The sequence below is a fragment of the Oncorhynchus gorbuscha genome, linkage group LG04 (genome assembly GCF_021184085.1).
Source record: "Oncorhynchus gorbuscha isolate QuinsamMale2020 ecotype Even-year linkage group LG04, OgorEven_v1.0, whole genome shotgun sequence".
NCBI lineage: Eukaryota > Metazoa > Chordata > Actinopteri > Salmoniformes > Salmonidae > Oncorhynchus > Oncorhynchus gorbuscha.
The window spans coordinates 46,460,395-46,481,216 of NC_060176.1; positions in this window are offsets into that span (position 1 = coordinate 46,460,395).

A 20,822-nucleotide genomic window follows, 5' to 3' on the forward strand; every position below is an offset into this window, starting at 1 on the left:
TTGATATATGATAATACCCCAAATAAAATGTAATACCTTTAACACACACACACACACACAATATTTTACCTCATATACTGAACCCTGCATTGTTGAGGAAGAGCGTGTAAGTATAAATATAAAATATTCACTGTATGGTTTATACCTGTTGTATTATGTCATGTGACAAATAAACTTACATTTGATTTTGATTTGACTTGACACACCCATGCTTGGCTGCCGTTTGACAAATAAAAATAAACTCGCTTTTTTGTCCATAATGATCTCATCATATGCCATCTGCACTGTATCTGCAAGCTGTCGCCTAGAGCGCACGTGCCAATAAGAGAGTGGGCGCTCACTATATAATGCACCTTTTTTTGTGAGAACCATCAGAAGAGTTGAAAATGGGATGGAAAACCATTTGAGTTTTAAAAAATTGGTACATGGGAATTTTACCGCAAAAGGTCATTACACTTCTCTGGTGGGAAAATGCTCAAATCGTTTGTATGCGGATTTTAGAATATTATCATGACAATCTGTCGCCAATTGGATCGAAACCTAGCTACAGTCAGGGAAAATATATACATATGCTAAGCATTGTGTTAAAACTGAATACTTTATTTTAAAGTCTATGAATATATTGGGCCAATTAATCAACTCAAATGTTGCATGGAACTAACAGATATAACCATGTACAACTAGTTCTCAATCGCCTCCTATATAGAAGGTATGTTTTAGTGGCAGATTCAAGGGACAAACAATGACACTAGTATGATATGATTTCTATTTTCAGATATCATATGTACAGCTTTAAAGACTGAACAATTAGACATTCTACAAGTATGTGCTTGTGTTTCTCATGGAGATGAAATTGTCTGTCTCCATGATGTTCCCTTGCCCTCAGATATATTGATTATACCCATTATGCCCATTGAGTCCAATTGCATGACATCCCTTTTGTAGGTGTTGTACGAGAGCTTCAGTTTCATCGCAATTTCTCTCATGGAATAACCTTGATTTATCAGAACAAGAATAGACTGACGAGTTTCAGAAGAATGTCTTTGTTTATGGCCATTTTGAGCCTGTCATCGAACACACAAATGCTGATGCTCCAGATACTCAACTAGTCTAACGAATGCCAGTTTTATTGCTTCTTTCATCAGAACAACAGTTTTCAGCTGTGCTAACATAATTGCAAAAGGGTTTTCTAATGATCAATATTGGCCTTTTAAAATGATGAACTTGGATTAACTAACACAACGTGCCATTGGAACACAGGAGTGATGGTTGCTGATACTGGCCCTCTGTACGCCTATGTAGATATTCCATTAAAAAAATCTGCCGTTTCCAGCTACAATAGTCATTTCCAACATTAGCAAAGTCTACACTGTATTTCTGATCAATTGTATGTTATTTTAATGGACAGAAATGTGCTTTCAGTTGTTTATAATGTTTTATGCAAGTGTGGATGAATCTCGTTGACTTCCATTTTCTTCCACATGGGCCCATGTCTCTCTGTATGGCCACAGATGCTATTAGAACCATTGAGAACTTGCAGTTGTATCAGGCGACCAGACAGACTTGCAGGCCAATCACACAATGATGCAGAAAAGCCTCCAGGAGCTACAGAGCTGATTGACGATTCTGGGCAAGTGCGACAGTTCGAAAACATGAGGAGATTACATGTGCACATGTCTAGTAGTGACGCAGTATTGAAACAAGATGTCAATAGTGATTTTGAATAGGCAAACAGTTGTAAATGTTTCAGTTTCCAATAGTAATTCAAAGGGGTTTATGTATGAAATGGAAAAAGTGTCATGCAGGTGAAAGAGGACTCAAAAGCGACTTAACAGAAACAGAGTTTATTTAAGTCCAAACAGGGAATAACAGAAATCCTCTAGTCTGTAGAGGGGAATAACTGGAGAAGCGGCCACAGACTGCAGGTCGCTTCGGGTAGGCGCAGGCCGTAGTGGACCGAGACACCTGCTCACACGCAGCATCTGATGAAGGCAAAAAACACGACAGGACAGGGCGAAACACAATCACAGCATGGTGAATACAAAACAAGGAACCGACGGGACAGGAACGGAACACAAAGGAATAAATAGGGACTCTAATCAGGGGAAAGGATCGGGAACAGGTGTGGGAAGACTAAATGATGATTAGGGGAATAGGAACAGCTGGGAGCAGGAACGGAACGATAGAGAGAGGAGAGAGAGGGAGGGGAGAGAGAGGGATAGAAAAAGGGAACGAACCTAATAAGACCAGCAGGGGGAAACAACAGAAGGAAAAGCAAAATGACAAGATGATATAAGACAAAACATGACAGTACCCCCACTCACCGTCCTGGCGCTCTAGGAAACTGAACACTGGCGGCTATGAACGGAGGAAATCATAGATCAAACGGTCCAGCACGTCCCGAGAAAGAACCCAACTCCTCTCCTCAGGACCGTAACGAAAAACGTTAAAAAGGGAAACTAGGGTACTACTCTAAAAAAAAATGAGAACTAGGGACAGACTGAGACACAGCAAGGGCAGGAACAAGAACAGGAGAGATGCGATGGCAGGGAACAGACTGAGACCCAGCAAGACCAGGAGCAGAAGCAGAAAAAAATTACCAGACTTCTTCTGCGCGCAGTCTGAACACGCAGCCACGAAACGGCGCGTGTCACGCTCCTGAGTCGGCCACCAAAAGCGCTGGCGAATAGACGCAAGAGTGCCTCGAACACCGGGATGACCAGCTAACTTGGCAGATAGCCCACTGAAGAACAGCCAGACGAGTGGAAACAGGAACGAAAAGGAGGTTACTAGGACAAGCGCGCGGCACGCAGTGTGCGTGAGTGCTTGCTTAACCTGTCTTTCAATTCCCCAGACTGTCAACCCGACAACACGCCCATAAGGAAGAATCCCTCGAGATCAGTAGAAGCCACAGAAGAACTAAACAGACGGGATAAGGCATCAGGCTTGGTGTTCTTGCTACCCGGACGGTAAGAAATCACAAACTCGTGAAAAACAACGCCCAACGAGCTTGACGGGCATTAAGTCGTTTGGCAGAACGGATGTACTCAAGGTTCTTATGGTCTGTCCAAACGACAAAAGATCAACCACTGTCGCCATTCTAGGGCTAAGCGGATGGCCATGATGTTACCCACATCATAGTTGCGCTCAGATATCGACATAAGCGCAAGGATGAACCTTATAGACTGGAAGCGCTGGGATAGAATGGCTCCCATACCTCTGAGTCGACAATGAATTGTCTAGTGACGTCAGGAGTAACCGGACGTAAAACGTTCTTTTAGAAGATCAAAAGCTCCCTGGGCGGAACCGGACCACTTAAAACACGTCTTGACAGAAGTAAGAGCTGTGAGAGGGGCAGCAACTTGACCGAAATTACGAATGAAACGCCGATAGAAATTAGCGAAACCTAAAAAGCGCTGCAACTCGACACGTGACCTTGAACGGGCCAATCACTGACAGCTTGGACAGAATCCATCTGAATGCCTTCAGAAATAACGGAACCGAGAAAAGTAACGGAGGAGACATGAAAAGAGCACTTCTCAGCCTTTACGTAGAGACAATTCTCTAAAAGGCGCTGTAGAACACGTCTTTGTTTCTGAACATGAATCTCGAGCGGAGAAAAAATCAGGATATCGTCAAGATAGACAAAAACAAAAATGTTCAGCATGTCTCTCAGAACATCATTAACTAATGCCTGAAAAACAGCTGGCGCATTGGCGAGACCGAACGGCAGAACCCGGTACTCAAAATGCCCTAACGGAGTGTTAAACGCCGTTTTCCACTCGTCCCCCTCTCTGATGCGCACGAGATGGTAAGCGTTACGAAGGTCCAACTTAGTAAAGCACCTGGCTCCCTGCAGAATCTCGAAGGCTGATGACATAAGGGAAGCGGATAACGATTCTTAACCGTTATGTCATTCAGCCCTCGATAATCCACGCAGGGGCGCAGAGTACCGTCCTTCTTCTTAACAAAAAGAACCCCGCCCCGGCCGGAGAAGAAGAAGGCACTATGGTCATCAAGAACACAGACAAATAATCCTTCGCTGTTCGGGAGCCGACAGAGAGTGCTACCAGGAGGAGTAAGGAGATCAATACAAATCATACGTGAGGAGGAAGGGAGTTGGCTTCTGAAGACCGTGCGCAGATCATGATATTCCTCCGGCACTCCTGTCAAATTTCCTCCTGGGAAGTAGGGACAGAAGAAACGGGAGGGATGGCAGACATTAAACACTTCACATGACAAGAAACGTTCCAGGATAGGATAGAATTACTAGACCAATTAATAGAAGGATTATGACATACTAGCCAGGGATGACCCAAAACAACAGGTGTAAACGGTGAACGGAAAATCAAAAAAGAAATAGTCTCACTGTGGTTACCAGATACTGTGAGGGTTAAAGGTAGTGTCTCAAATCTGATACTGGGAAGATGACTACCATCTAAGGCAAACATGGGCGTAGGCTTGTTCTGAAAGGAATGTTATGTTTCATTAAACAACCCTCAGCCCCAGAGTCAATCAAGGCACTGCATGTTCCAGCGTAGATGGACCGACATAGTAGTCCAGAGTAGTAGCGCTCACCATTAGCCCTCCGCTTACTGATGGGCTCTGGCCTCTTACTGGACATGAATTAACAAAATGTCCAGCAACTCCGCAATAGAGGCACAGGCGGTTGGTGATCCTCCGTTCCCTCTCCTTAGTCGAGATGCGAATCCCTCCCAGCTGCATGGGCTCAGTCTCAAAGCCAGAGGAGGGAGATGGTTGCGATGCAGCAGGGAAACACCGTTGATGCGAGCTCTCTTCCACGAGCCCGGTGACGAAGATCTACCCGTCGTTCTATGCGGATGGCGAGAGCAATCAAAGAGTCCACATCTGAAGGAACCTCCCGGGAGAGAATCTCATCCTTAACCACTGCGTGGAGTCCCTCCAGAAAACGAGCGAGCAGCGCCGGCTTTCCACTCACTGAGGCAGCAAGAGTTTATAATGTTTGGACCGTTCATGGCATAAGGAAGATGAAGCCTCCCTACCAAAAACTGAACTTCAAAAACCCGATTTTCTTTAAAGTTCTGGAACTTGTTAGAGCAATGGGCCTCCCAGATAGCTGTGCCCCATTCTCGAGCCCGGCCAGTAAGGAGTAAATGACGAACCATTGAGAACCCGAGCTCTCTCTCTAGAGTATGTGTTGGGTTGGAGAGAGAACACAATCTCACACTGCGTGAGAAAGGAGCAACTCAGTGGGCTGCCCAATGGGTTATGCTGGAGAAGGAAGTAACAGGTGGCCAGGAGCTCTGGAACTGTCCAGAGCCTGATTCTCCACGATTCTGTGTCTGCAATGTCCTTGATCTCGAGTTCTGAAGTCGCTGGGTCCAAAACATGAGGTGAAAGAGGACCCAAAAGCACTTAACAGAAACAGAGTTTATTTAAGTCAAACATGAAATCCTCTAGTCTGTAGTAACTGGAGAAGCGGCCACAGACTGCAGGTCGCTGGCGCAGGCCGTAGTGGACCGAGACACCTGCTCACACGCAGCATCTGATGAAGGCAAAAACACGACAGGACAGGGCGAAACACAATCACAGCATGGTGAATACAAAACAAGGAACCGTAAATTCTAATCAGGGGAAAGGATCGGGAACAGGTGTGGGAAGAAAATGATGATTAGGGAATAGGAACAGCTGGGAGCAGGAGTAATTCAGAGAGGAGAGAGAGGGAGGGGGAGAGAGAGGGATAGAAAAAGGGAACGAACCTAATAAGACCAGCAGGGGGAAACGAACAGAAGGAAAAGCAAAATGACAAGATGATATAAGACAAAACATGACAAAAAGGATCAGGAGCAATTCAGTCGCGACAGAACACCACAGTAGTAATTCAATAGGGATTGAGTAGGCATACAGCAGTAATGGGTAAGCATTGTGTAGTTATTCAATCGTGAACATGTAAGAATTGTCTAGGTATGTAGGTTTTATGTGGTGTATATACCCAAAAGCTCAGTAGTTACACAGTAGTCATTTAAGGGAGAATTATGTAGGAATTTGAATCGTGAAACCTCCCAATTTATCACTTATTACTACTTAAATTACTACATAAATCACTACTGGTTTACTACACATCTCAATAGCAATCAAGTAGTAAAACCAACAGGTTTTGTGTTGTAGTGATGAGTAGCCTAGTAATTCAGTAGCACTTTTTCAAGAGTGTCACTTAAACAAACAAATACAATTATGATAGATGTATACAGAAGTCTGTGGGTAAACACGGTCTCCCTTGTCTTTCCCTATAGTGGCACACACATTCTTCCATCACTTATAAAATAATGACGTTGACATACATTTTGCGACATATCAACGATGTGGATTGACGTCTGTGTGCTCTCTGGCGTGCTCTGCAGGTGGGCAGTGGTGGTGACACAGCATGGTTATGCTGGTCATGGTGCTTCTGATGGTGGCTACTCACTCTCTGGGAATGCGATCTTCTACACTACCATTTACTCCACGTGCCCAGATGCTCAACTGGAACACACAGCAATTGGCCTGTTCAAAGCATAAGCGAAGTATAACTGATTTTAGAAAATCAGGGCGCGTATTTGTAAGTCGCTCTGGATAAGAGCGTCTGCTAAATGACTTAAATGTAATGTAAATGTATTCATAAAGCGCCAAAAAGCAGGAGAGCTGATCTTGGATTAAGTCCCACGTCCATGTAATCATATTCATTGTGATGTAAAATGAAAAACTGATCCTAGGTCAGCATTCCTAATATGAGATGCTTTAGGAATACGGGCCCTGTTCTGCATCTTCCCACAGGTTACATATCCTGTCCTCTTCTGACATGGCCCTGTATTTCATTACATCTCCTGACAGTATTGACGGATGCTGTTTTCTGACATAATTCCACAGTGCTGTGGTGGGGAACTTCGTGTTCTGCTGGCCCTTCATCAGCCTGGTTGTTTTATGGGGGGGAAGGCCCATACCCTGGGCTACCAGAGCTGGACCCATGTACAGATCTTTTGAGGTGAGTGATGGCGACTGGGAAATATCTGTGCATAGGGAATCTTTAGGTACTTGGCTATTGTAAAAACCTATTTACCCATAGGTAAAATAATAAATACACATCCCAACTAATTCATATGATTCTGTCCCCTGCTGTTGTTTCTATCACAGAAGAAGGATATTTTCAGCAGCCTCAACATCAGTCAAAACTTCAACAGCAGTTGAAGAGACCAGCTTTAATACCCACTAAATTCAGCCCAGCACCTCAACAATATACCAGTGACCTCTCCATTGCTGCTCTAAGAGCATCGGTACTTTTCTGTTTTACTGCCCCCACATTCCACAATGATGTTCCGTCACAATCACAAGGAGTCTCAGCCCTTTAAACTGGATTACAGCTTTTGTACACTGTTTCTGGGCTTACTCATGCATACCTCCCTGTCTGTGCTCTTTGTTTCAGTGGTTGTACGAGAAGAGTCATTGTTCCCTAGCATGCGCATGGAGCAGCAATTTGATCTGGAGGACTTCCTCAATGCTAGCAAAGGGTTGCTCAATTTGACATTGTCATATTTCATTTTGTTTCCTGTTAAAACAAATAAAATCCCCCTAATGCACTGTTACTACTGTAGCCTATCTTTGATTACAGTATATTGGCATTGAATGAACTATACTGCCTGTGACAGTTATTTATGTGCCTGTGTGCTTCTCTCATTTATTGTAGTCTTTGGATGGATTCAATCAGAGTGCTTGGAATTGGTCAGTTAAACTAAATGGCTTGAAATAATACCTGGCAATGGCAGGCGGGGCTTGCTGAACTTCAGCTACGATGGGCAATTACTGCTGGTATATAATGTATAGGAGCAGCAAATCTGTGTGTGTTATTTTGTATTTGTTTACCTTAATTTAACCAGGAAAATACCATTTGTGGTTAGAAACCTCTTTTGCGAGAGGGACCTGGCCAAGAGGTCTGCAGGAAGTAGTCAGCGTGTACAGTGTATATACAAAGAGCAAAATACAATTCAAAAACGTTTCTCTATCAGAGCTTTAAACTCAACAATTGATACCCTCTCCTCCAGTTTTAGTCTTTTGCAGCTCGTTCCCAGACCAAGGAGCGTTATAGGAAAATTATATTTTTCCTATTTCAGTTTTGGCCTTAGGAACCGTGAAAGCTAGTAGCAGCTTGAAAGGGTGACTATACAGTTGAAGTCGGAAGTTTACATACACTTAATTTGGAGTCACTAAAACTTGTTTTTCGACCACTCCACAAATGTCTTGTAAACAAACTATAGTTTTGGCAAGTCAGTTAGGACATCTACTTTGTGCATGACACAAGTAATTTTTCCAACAATTGTTAACAGATTATTTCACTTATAATTCACTGTCTCACAATTCCAGTGGGTTAGGTGTTTACATACACTAAGTTGACTGTACCTTTAAACAGCTTGGTGTCAACAGCCTGGCCTTAGTTATCTTTGTTTTCTTTATTATTTTGGTTAGGTCATTTTGGTTAGGTCAGGGTGCGACATGGGGGTTGTAATGTGTTTTTCTTGTCTAGGGTTTTTTTGTAAGTTTATGGGGCTGTGTCCTTTCTAGGTGTTTATGTAAGTTTATGGTTGCCTAGATTGGTTCTCAATTAGAGGCAGGTGTTTATCGTTGTCTCTGATTGGGAACCATTTTTAGGCAGACATATTCTTTGGGTATTTTGTGGGTGATTGTTTCCTGTGTCTGTGCCACATGGGACTGTTTCGTTGCCAGTTCACGGTGTTATTTTGTATACATGTTCAGTTTTTCACATTAAAAACCATGGACACTTACCACGCTGCGTATTGGTCCGATCCTTGTTACACCTCTTCAGAGCAAGAGGAGGAACTCTGCCGTGACACTTGGAACCAAAGCACAAGGAACAATATCCTGTGAGTTTCTATTGAAGAACCATAGCACAATAAACAATATAAAGTGTGTTTTTTTTTATTGAAGAACCGTAGGACAATGAACAATATACTGTACTTTTAAACGTTTTACATTTTTTATTTAACCTTTATTTTATCAGCGAGTTATTTATCTATTTGTTTTGTCACTTATTAAGCACCCTAAGTTTTAAATATTTTTATTGGTTCACTTAAAGGATTGCTGTAGATCCGTAAGGTATTTTTTTCTATTATTATTCACGCTAATTTTACTTCCTGACTTTTTTGAGTATTCAGCAAATATTTTTTGCAAAAGGGGCATTGAGTTTTCAATATTGGTCAGGTACAGTGCCTTCAGAAAGTATTCACACCCCTTAACTTTTTCCATATTTTGTTGTTACAGCCTGAATTTAAAATCGACTAAATTTTGATTTTGTGTCACTGATCTACACACAATACCCAGCATATTTCTCTCACACTATGTTAATGTAGACAAAACCCTGAAAAGTTTGAGCCAGACAAATCACACTCCACAACCAAATCCCTTACATTGTGGGAAACGTAAGACTAACCAATATTACATTATTTTCCTTTGTACTCTCACTGTTCTCTACTATGCACTTGATGGGGAACTACCTTACAATTAGGATGCATCCTGAATGGCACCCTATTTCCTTTACAGTCACAAATGTTGATAGGGCTTTAAAAGTAGTGCACGATATAGAATCTAAAATATATTTTGATTTGTTTAACACTTTTATTTGGTTACTACATGATTCCATATGTGTTATGTCATAGTTTTGATGTCTTCACTATTCTACAATGTAGGAAATAAAGGAAAAACCCTGGAATAGGTGCATCCAAACTTTTGACTGGTACTGTATTTCAGACCCGTTTATTGTTAATTACCCATATTGGATAAATAACTCTCCGACCATGTGATGGCAGGTGATGTAAAGCCATTATAAGTGAGTGTTTTCAATAACTAATGATGATCAATAACAGCAAGGCTACACTGAAACAGTACAGCTCCAGCTATCATCTTATTATCCATTATCTTAGCCAATCATTCGTTATCTGAGTCAGTGCAGTACAAGTTGAGTGCCCTTCCATATGCATGCTGAAAGTCAGTAGTTAACTCGTTCTTTAAAAAATAGCATTGCATTTGTTCAAACTTTATTATTTTACTAAGAGCAAACTGATTTGGCGTCTGTAAGAGCCAGCAAAGAGTGCTTTACTATTTTTAGGCAGTGGAATTACTTTAGCTTCCTTCCACGCCTGTGGACACACACACTCCTTTAGGCTTTGGTTAAAGACATGGTAAATAGGGGTGGCAATACAGTCCGCTACTATTCTCAATAGTTTCCCATCTAGGTTATCTAAACTTGGTGGCTTATCATTATGGATGGATAACAACCATATTTCCTCTTCCACACAAACTTTACGAACTTGTGATGGTGTTAACGTACAGGGCCTCAATATGATTATAAACACAACAAAAGTCGTACACAGGAAGTATTTCAGACACCATGTTGCTGCCTCTGAGTATTACATTCTGACACCATATACAATACAATATGAATATTGGTTAGTTGCTTCTGCATGCTCTTCCCTTTCTCTAATCTCAGCACCCAGAACCAAATCACTTAAGGCAGTCATAAGAGACAACTTTTATCTAAAGATAACCCCCTCCCAAAGCTTATCCAATAGTAAGGTGTAATGGACAGTTGTTCCAATGCCATGATTCTTAAGACAGAGGAATGTTCTTGATAATGTCATGCTGGTAGGGTGTCAATAGATGTGAGGATATCCCATTTGTTTGGTTTTAAAGAGGGTACATTGAGCAGGAAACATACTGCTCTGATGGATTGGTTAATTATCATCTCCATACAATAGCTGTCAATGTACATGTACAGTAGCCTACATACAGGACACAAAACATAAGCCTATATTATGTCACTTTTCTATGCACAGTACTTTCTATGGTGAACAATATAATTAAACTAGACCAACTTGATATTTGACGCTGACTGTACTTATAAGATTTATAGATCTTATACGAGGTCCTGGATTGCCATTGAATTGCTGTGTCTCTGGACAATGTGTATACAGCAGTCTATATCAATGTGATTGATCCACGAGTGAGAGATTTCCCTACTACTATATCCCAAACATACCACATGTCATCTGATCTCCCTCTCTCTCCCTGTCCCTTTTTCAATCTCTTGTCTAATCAATCTCAGCATGTAACTCACCTCTTTCACTCTCTCTCTCTCTCTGTCTGTACTTGTCTTAATCTCTAGGTTTTTGTCTCTCTCTGCATGAAGAATGCATTCTGTGTAAGGGGTGTGTAACTGATGGCAGGGAGGTCAAACACAGGAGAGCAGAACTTGGTAAATAGCCGGAGTCGTTTAACATGCATAACTACCAGCATACAAAAACAACAAACACAGGGGCACAAAACCTGTAGCGCACCAGTCACACATAGCACACGTACTTACAATAAACAATTCCTGACAAGGACATGGGTGAAACACAGGGAACATATACAATATGTAATTAGGGAATTGAAACCAGGTGTGTGTGAAAACGAGACAAAACAAATGGAACATGAAAAATGGATTGGCGATGGCTAGAAGATTGGTGATGTTGACGAACACCGGCCAAAGAAGAAGAGGAACCGACTTCGAGAGAAGTCGTGACAGTACCCCCCCCCCCCCTCTTCGATGCACGGCTCCAGCAGCGCGCGAACACCGGGGCCTCACTGCGATGCCGGGCTGTGCTAACTTTCTGGCGCAGCACGGCACGCTGGAACCAGTCATCCACCGCAGGATCTTCGGTCTAATGCCAAGGAGCCAGAACCGGCTGATACCCCAACACACACTGGAAAGGAGAGAGGTTAGTGGAGTGGCAGAGCGAGTTCTGGGCCATCTCTGCCCAGGGCACGAACGCTGCCCACTCTCCCGGCCGGTCCTGGCAATAAGACCTCAGAAACCTACCCACATCCTGGTTAACTCTCTCCACCTGCCCGTTACTCTTGGGGTGAAAACCTGAGGTAAGGCTGACCGAGAACCCCAGATGTTCCATGAACGCCCTCCAGACCCTCGACGTGAACTGGGGACCCCGATCAGACACTATATCCTCAGGCACCCCATAGTGCCGGAAGACGTGAGTAAACAGGGCCTCCGCAGTCTGTAGGGAGACCGGGCAAAGGGAGGAGACGACAGAAAAACGATCCACAATGACCAGGATCGTTGTGGGCGCAAACCGAGCAGGAGGAAACAAATCCTCACATCCTTAGCCAATGTGGGCCACCAGTACTTCCCACTAAGACAGCGCACTGTCCGACCGATCCCAGGATGACCAGAGGAGGGTGACTGGTGGGCCCAATAGATCAGCCGGTCGCGGACAGCAGACGGAACGTACATACGCTCAGCTGGACACCGAGGGGGAGGGGGCTCTGCACTTAACCCCCGCTCAATGTCCACTTCCAGCTCCCACACTACCGGCGCCACCAAGCAAGAGGCGTGGGAGTGGGATCCATTGACAACTCCTCTGTGTCATACATGCTGAGACAGTGCATCTGCCTTAACGTTCTGGTAACCTGGTCTGTACGAAAGGGTGAAAACAAAACAGGTGAAAAACAATGGCCACCTTGCCTGGCGAGGGTTCAGTCTCCTCGCTTCCCAGATGTACTCCAGATTGCGGTGGTCAGTCCAGATGAGAAAAGGGTGTTTAGCCCCCTCAAGCCAATGTTTCCACGCCTTCAAGGCCTTGACTACAGTCAACAGCTCCCGGTCCCCCACGTCATAGTTTTGCTCCGCCGGGCTGAGCTTCTTCGAGAAGAAGGTACAAGGGCGCAGCTTCGGTGGCGTACCCGAGCGCTGAGAGAGCACGGCTCCTATCCCAGCCTCGGACGTGTCCACCTCCACTACGAACGCCAAAGAGGGATCCGGATGGGCCAGCACGGGTGCCGAGGTAAACAGAGCCCTTAGTTGTCCAAAAGCCCTGTCCGCCTCAACTGACCAGTGCAGACGTACAGGACCCCCCCTTCAGCAGTGAGGTAATGGGAGCAGCCACCTGACCAAAACCCTGGATAATTCTCCGGTAGTAGTTGGCAAACCCTAAAAATCGCTGCACCTCCTTTATCGTGGTGGGAGTTGGCCAATTACGCACGGCTGCAATGCGGTCACTCTCCATCTCCACTCCTGACGTGGAAATCCGATGCCCTAGGAAGGAAACGGACTGTTGGAAGAACAAGCGTTTCTCAGCCTTAACGTACAGGTCATGTGCCAACAAGCGACCAAGCACTTTGTGCTCGGCGCCTGTAGCGGAGTACATCAGAATGTCATCGATATACACCCTGCCAGTGCATGTCTCAGAAAATTTTGTCTACAAATGATTGGAAGACCGATGGAGCATTCATCAACCCATACGGCATGACGAGGTACTCATAATGCCCTGAGGTGGTACTAAATGCCGTCTTCCACTCGTCTTCCTTCTGAATACGCACCAGATTGTACGCACTCCTGAGATCCAGTTTAGGGAAAAAGCACGCCCCATGCATTGACTCAATCGCTGTAGCGATAAGAGATAAGCGGGTAAATATACCTCACCGTGATTTTATTGAGACCTCGATAATCAATGCACGGGCACAAACCTCCATCAGTCTTCACAAAAAAGAAACTCGAGGAGATGGGTGAAATGGAGGGCTGAATGTACCCCTGATGCAGGGACTCTGAGACATTTGTCTCCATAGCCACCGTTTGCGACAGGGAATACACGTGACTCCTGGGAAGTGCAGCGTCTACCAGGATATCTATCGTACAATCCCCCCGTCGATGGGGTGGTAATTGAGTCGTCTTCTTTTTACAGAAGGCGAGGGCCAAATCGGCATATTCTGGGGGAATGAACACGGAAGAGACCTGGTCTGGACTTTCCACTGTAGTAGCACCAATTGAAACCCCTAAACACCTACCTGAGCACTCTCGCGACCACCCCGTGAGAGCCCTATGTGGCTAAGAAACAGTGGGGTTATGGTAAGCTAACCAGTGTAGGCCCAGCACCATGGAATGAGAATACGCAGGAGAATCAATAAGAAAAAGACTGATCTTTTCCCTGTGACCCCCCCGCGTTACCATATTCAAAGGAGCAGTGGCCTCCCTGATAAACCCTGACCCTAATGGTTGACTATCTAAGGCATGAACAGGGAAAGGCATATCCACAGGAACAATGGGGATCCCTAAACTATGAGCTAAATTCATTAATGAAATTCCCAGCCGCGCCTGAATCTACTAGCGCCTTATGCTGGGAATGCAGGGAAAATTCAGGAAAAGTAACAGACAAACATATGTTCAACAGAGGGCTCTGAATGAGAATGTTGCCTACTCACCTGGGGTGACGCCAGAGTGCCCTGCCTGCTACCTCGATTCCCAGAGGAACCAAACCGGCACCGACCAGCAGTGTGACCTCTGCGGCTACATATGGTGCACGAGCGGGAACCCCCTCCGGTCTCCCTGCGCACCGCACCTCCCAGCTCCATGGGTATCGGAGAGGGTATGCGTGAGGATGGAACAACCAGACCCCGAACTGGACATCCGCGAGTAGGCAGCAGGTTGTCCAGCCGAATGGACAGGTCCACCAGCTGGTCGAAAGTGAGGGTGGTGTCTTTGCAGGCCAGCTCCCAACGGACGTCCTCATGTAGACTACAGTGGCAATGGTCTATCAGGGCCCTGTTGCTCCATCCAGTGCCGGCAACCAGGGTCCTAAACTCCAGCGCAAACTCCTGGGCGCTCCTCGTCTCCTGCCTCAGATGGTAGAGGCACTCACCCGCCAATCTGCCCTCGGGTGGGTGGTCGAATACTGTCCGGAAACGGCAGGTGAACTCCTCAAAATCGTCCAACGGCCGCATCTCCCCCTTCACACACAGCGCTGGCCCACTCCAGGGCGAAACTCTTCTCACGGTCTGATGGAGCTGGGTGGACCGTGTCCAGGTACAGGCTTAGTTTGAGGAGGAAACCCTGGCAGCCGGAAGCATCACCGTCGTATCCCTGTGGTATGGATATATTGATCCTGCTAGGTTCAGGTGGAAAAGGGGCGTTCAGGGGAGACCCCAGTTGTGCTGGTAGAGACACTGGAAAAACTCAGTGTCTCCCAGCGGTCCATATTGTGGACAATGAGATCCATGGCGATGCTCAGTTTGGAAATCATCGCCGTATGTTCCGTGATGTGCTCCTCTACCTCCATAGCCGGGGTACCTTCCCCTGCTGACTTCATGTTGGGTCAGAGTTTCTGTCACAGTCGTGTGTGTGTATAGGTGGCAGAGAAGTCAAGCGCAGGAGAATCAAAACTTGGTGGAATGGAGTAGTTTAATAATTTAAAACCCATAACTCCAAAACCATAAAAATACAATGAAACAAAAGTGGGTACGAGGACTCATCGCGCACCAGATACAAAACACGAATACTGAACATAAAACAATCCCTGACAAAGACATGAGGGGAAACAGAGGGTTAAATACACAACAGGTAATGAATGGGATTGAAACCAGGTGTAGGAAGATGAGACAAAACCAATTAGAAAATGGATCAATGATGGCTAGAAGACCGGTGACGTCGAGCACCGCCCGAACAAGGAGAGGCTTAGACTTCGGCAGAAGTCATGACAGATCTCCCCATATGCATCAGTCACATCATTCTCTGGTATTTTACAGATTGTTTCTAGCATTGAGGGGGGACCAAAAACACTATTATAAATCACTTTATATAATCGGATGAGTTTTATTTTCTTCAACATCCTAAGCTAAGGCCTGTGCTTTTTGCCATTTTCTTTTAATAAAAGTTAGGCCTAAGGCATACCCTCTCATACACCCTCAATTAGAGTTTTGGTTTTAACTTAAGAGCCCTTCACTGACACGGAGATGGCCTGTAAAGAGTGCATGGTGCGTGGAGGAATTGACAGACAAATTTATAGATATACAGTACACTAGCACCCTATAGACTAATTGTATCTGTCAAACAGGTAGGTCTACCTCTTATTTCTTAAATAAGAAGAAATAGGCTCCAAAAACAAAGCCATATTATTGTTAATAAAGTCTCATTTAAAATGAATACATTCAAATGAATTATGCCTACTCCAATTTGCCTACTGTCAGCACCATGAGCTGTCCATTTCTGATTGATTGTGCCGAGGCTTCTGCTTTTCAGCACCACTGTGTAAATTACTAAAAGTCTTATTGTCAATCACAAATAGCAAGTATTGCAAAATTATGTTCGGAAGAAGGCCCTGACTCTCCTCTTGAAACAGCCACAGTAGGCCAACACAGCACAGCCATTGGTTCGGCATCACAAAAAAAAGTTTTGGAATTGCAAGAGCAGAGCATGCCCGGAGTTGGAATATCCATTGTAGTGTGTAATGCAGCCTAGTTTAATTTACAACATCCCAACAGCTATCTTACAAATATAACTTTGCTCTGTGCTTCTCCAAGCATGCACTTCATAGCCTATTGCCTAAAGTTGAATATTGGTTTCATCAGACCAGAGAATCTTTCTCATGGTCTGAGAGTCTTTAGGTGCCTTTAGGTGGGTCTTACCTTCTTTAGGTGCCAAGCAGGCTGTCATGTGCCTTTTACTGAGGAGTGGCTTCCGTATGGCCTGATTGGTGGAGTGCTGCAGAGATGGTTGTCCATCTGGAAGGTTCTCTCATCTCCACAGAGAAACTCTAGAGCTCGTTGTCAGAGTGACCATCAAGTTCTTTGTCAACCTCCTGACCAAGGCCCTTCTCCCCCGACTGCTCAGTTTGGCCAGGCGTCCAGCTTTAGGAAGAGTCTTGCTGGTTCCAAACTTCTTCCAATTAGAATGATGGGAGGCCACTGTGTTCTTGGGAACCTTCAATGCTGCAGAAATGTTTTGGTACCCCAGATCTGTGCCTGGACACAATCCTGTCTCGGAGCTCTACAGACAATTCCTACGACCTTATGGCTTGGCTTTTGCTCTGACATGCACTGTCAGCTGTGAGACCTAATATAGACAGGTGTGTGCCTTTCCAAATCATGTCCAGTCATTTGAAGTTATCACAGGTGGACTCTAATCAAGTTGTAGAAATAAGGATGATCAATGGAAACAGGATTTACCTGAGCTCAATTTCTAGTCTCATAGCAAGTGGTCTGAAAACGTATGTAAATAAGGTATTTCTGTTTAGATTTTTAATACCGCTGCAAAAATGTCTAAACTGTTTTTGGCTTGTCATTATGGGGTATTGTGTGTTTTAAATATATATATATTTTTAAATGTCATCTTTTATTTAACCAGATAAGCTAGTTGAGAACAAGTTCTCCTTTACAACTGCGACCTGGCCAAGATAAAGCAAAGCAGTGCGACACAAACAACAACACAGAGTTACACATGAAATAAAACAAACGTACAGTCAATAACACAATACAAAAAATGAAAGTCTATATATACAGTGTGTGCAAATGGCGTGAGGTAAGGCAATAAATAGGCCATAGTAGAGAAATAATTACAATTTAGCAAATTAACACTGGAGTGATAAATGAGTAGATGGTGATGTGCAAGAAGAAATACTAGTGTGCAAAAGAGCATAAAAACAATATGGGGATGAGGTAGGTAGATTGGGTGGGCTATTTACAGATGGACTATGTACAGCTGCAGCGGTCGGTTAGCTGCTCAGGTAGCTGATGTTTAAAGTTAGTGAGGGAAATATAAGTAGAATGCTGAGGATAAAAAAAAATCTATTTTAGAATAAGGCTGTAACGTAACAAAATGTGGAAAAAGTCAAGGGGTCTGAATAGTTTCCAAAGGCACTGTATAATCTATTAAGGAGTGGTGTAAAGTACTTAAGTACAACTACTTTAAAGTACTACTTAAGTCATTTTTTTGGATATCTGTCACACCCTGATCTGTTTCTCCTGTCTTTGTGATTGTCTCCACCCTCCTCCAGGTGTCGCCCATTTTCCCCATTTATCACCTGTGTATTTATACCTGTATTCTCTTTTTGTCGCCAGCTCATTTTGTTCCTCTAACCTACCAGCGTCCCCCCCCCTGTCTATATTCCTGTTTTCTAGTTTTCCCGGTTTTGTCCTTTCTAACCTGCCTTGACCCTGAGCCTGCATGTCGTCCTGTACCTTTGCCCTCTACTCTGGATTACCGACTTCTGCCTGCCCTGACCCTGAGCCTGCCTGTCGTCCTGTACCTTTGCCCTCTACTCTGGATTACCGACCTCTGCCTGCCCTGACCCTGAGCCTGCCTGTCGTCCTGTACCTTTGCCCTCTACTCTGGATTACCGACTTCTGCCTGCCCTGACCCTGAGCCTGCCTGTCGTCCTGTACCTTTGCCCTCTACTCTGGATTACTGACCTCTGCCTGACCTGACCCTGAGCCTACCTACCGTCCTGTACTTTTGCCTGCCCAAATTAATAAACTTTTGTTACTTCGACATTGTCTGCACCTGGGTCTTACCTTCAAACATGATAGTACAAACTGACCATGACTGACCCAGCAGACTCGGACCAGCTGCACAATGCCATCACCTCCCAAGGAGTCATTGGAAGGCAAGAGGAGTTGCTTCGTTGACTGATGGAAGGGTTCCAGGCTGTGGCCGAACGTTATAACCAAGCATTGGATACATTGCGGGAGCAAGTCTGTGGGTTGTCTATTAGGCAGCCTTACACAACGGTAAAGTCCCAGCCCCTCTGTAACCTAGCTGGTAGCAGCACCGTCACCCCGGTTTCCTGGGAACCCTGCTTACCTCCCTCGGAGCGCTTCGATGGAGAGTCGGGCTCCCGTTGAAAGTTTCTCGCTCAGTGTTCCCTCTTCATGGAGCTGCAGCCTTCCTCTTTTCCCTCGGACCGCTCTAAGATAACGTACCTTATCGTGCTGATGTCTGGGAGGGCCCTCACTTTGGCTACAGCCATTTTGGGAAAAACAGTCGGCGTATGCTTCAGTCTGGAGGGATTCGTGGCGGAAGTGAAAAAGTTTGAGGCTCCGTGGTCCGGGAGGGAGGCTGCCCGGAAGTTACTCCAGCTTCGCAGGACTCCTTCAGTGTGGAGTTACGCACACTACGAGCGGAGGGTATCTGGAACCCGGAAGCGCTGTTTGACACGTTCCTGCATGGATTATCGGAGGAGCTAACGGATGAGCTTGCAGCCCGTTAACTATCGACGGATCTCAACTCACTCGTCGGTTTAACAATCTGAATCGATGGATGGCTACGGGAACGTAGGAGGAAGAAGAGGTCCGATTGTGGTTCCAATCACTCACTCAAGGATCCCACCTTGCATCTGATGAACTCTGGAAGACCCAGGCGTCTACCCGAGCTTACCAGAGTCCCTCCAAGAGCCTCCAGAGACTGCCGATGCAGCTCGGCAGGGCTAGGTTGTCTCCGAAAGTGTCTGCAGACTTGAGACCCAGAGTTGTCTGTATTGCGGTACTGTCGGTCATTGTGTCTACATGTCCCTTCAATAGACCTAGCTCATTTGTTGGAGTGAGTACTCTTGTGGGTCTTAAAGATAATTTTTTGTTTCCCCTTGCTTGCCCCCCTCTCCGTGCCATCCTGCGGTGGGGCAACCAGTCCAAGTCTCTCTAGGTATTTATCGACTCTGGGGCCGATGTGAGTCTTATTGACATTACTTTGGCATCCGAGCTGGGCATCCCCACAACCTTTCTCCATTCCCATTGGTGTTAAAGCACTGTACAGGCGTTCTATAGGCCGGGTCACCCACCAGATCAACCTACGAGTGTCGGGGAACCACAGCGAGACGATCCAATTCCCGCTGGTTGAGTCTCCACAGGTTCCTGCGGTATTGGGATTCTCTTGGCTCCGGTGACACAATCCCTCCATTGACTGGTCTACTGGTGCCATTGTGGGCTAGAGTCCGTTCTGCCACACTCATTGCCTGAAGTTAGCTCTGCCTGCCTCGGGACGTCTTCCTGGGGGCTTGGAAATTGCCCCGGACCTCTCCGCCAATCCCTCGAAGTACCAGGACCTCTGGGAGGGGTTCAGTAAGTCTCTTCGACGGCCAACCGGCGTACATGGTAAGGCGTCTCCTGAAGGTTCGACCCCGGGGCAGGGGATTCCAGTACCTGGTTGACTGGGAGGGTTATGGCCCAGAGGAGAGGTGCTGGGTCTCCGCCAGGGACATCTGTCACGCCCTGTTTCACCTGTCTTTGTGATTGTCTCCACCCTCTTCCAGGTATCGCCCATTATCCCCTGTAAATATATATTTGTCCTTTCTGCCTGCCTGCCGTCCAGTACCTTTACCCTCTACTCTGAATTACCGACCTCTGCCTGACGGTACCTTTTCCCCATTACTCTGGATTACTGACCTCTGCCTGACCTTTGCCTGTCCGTGTTCTAATTAATAAACTTGTTACTTCGACATTGTCTGCACCTGGGTCTTTCCTTCAAACTTGATAGCAGCTGTACTTTATTTTACTATTTTATATTTTTGACAACTTCTACTTCACTACATTCCTAAGGAAAATAATTTACTTTTTACTCTATACATTTTCCATGACACCCAAAAGTATTCTTACATTTTTTTTAATGCTTAACAGGACAGGAGAATTGTCCAATCTATTTTTTATTTAACCTTTATTTAACTAGACAAGTCAGTTAAGAAGAAATTCTTATCTACAATGACAGCCTACCCTGGCCAAACCTGAATGAAGCCTGACCAATTGTGCCCTGTCCTATTGGACTCTCAATCACAGCCAGATGTGATATAGCCTGGATCAAGAGAATTTCCATGGTCATCTATACTGCCTCTGATCTGGTGGAGTCACTAAACACAACTGCTTCGTTTGTAAACTAATTCTCAATGTTGGAGTCTGCCCCTGGCTATCCGTAAATAAATAAAATGGTGCCGTCTGGTTAATTCGTATAAGGAATTTGAAATAATTGACACTTTTCATACTTA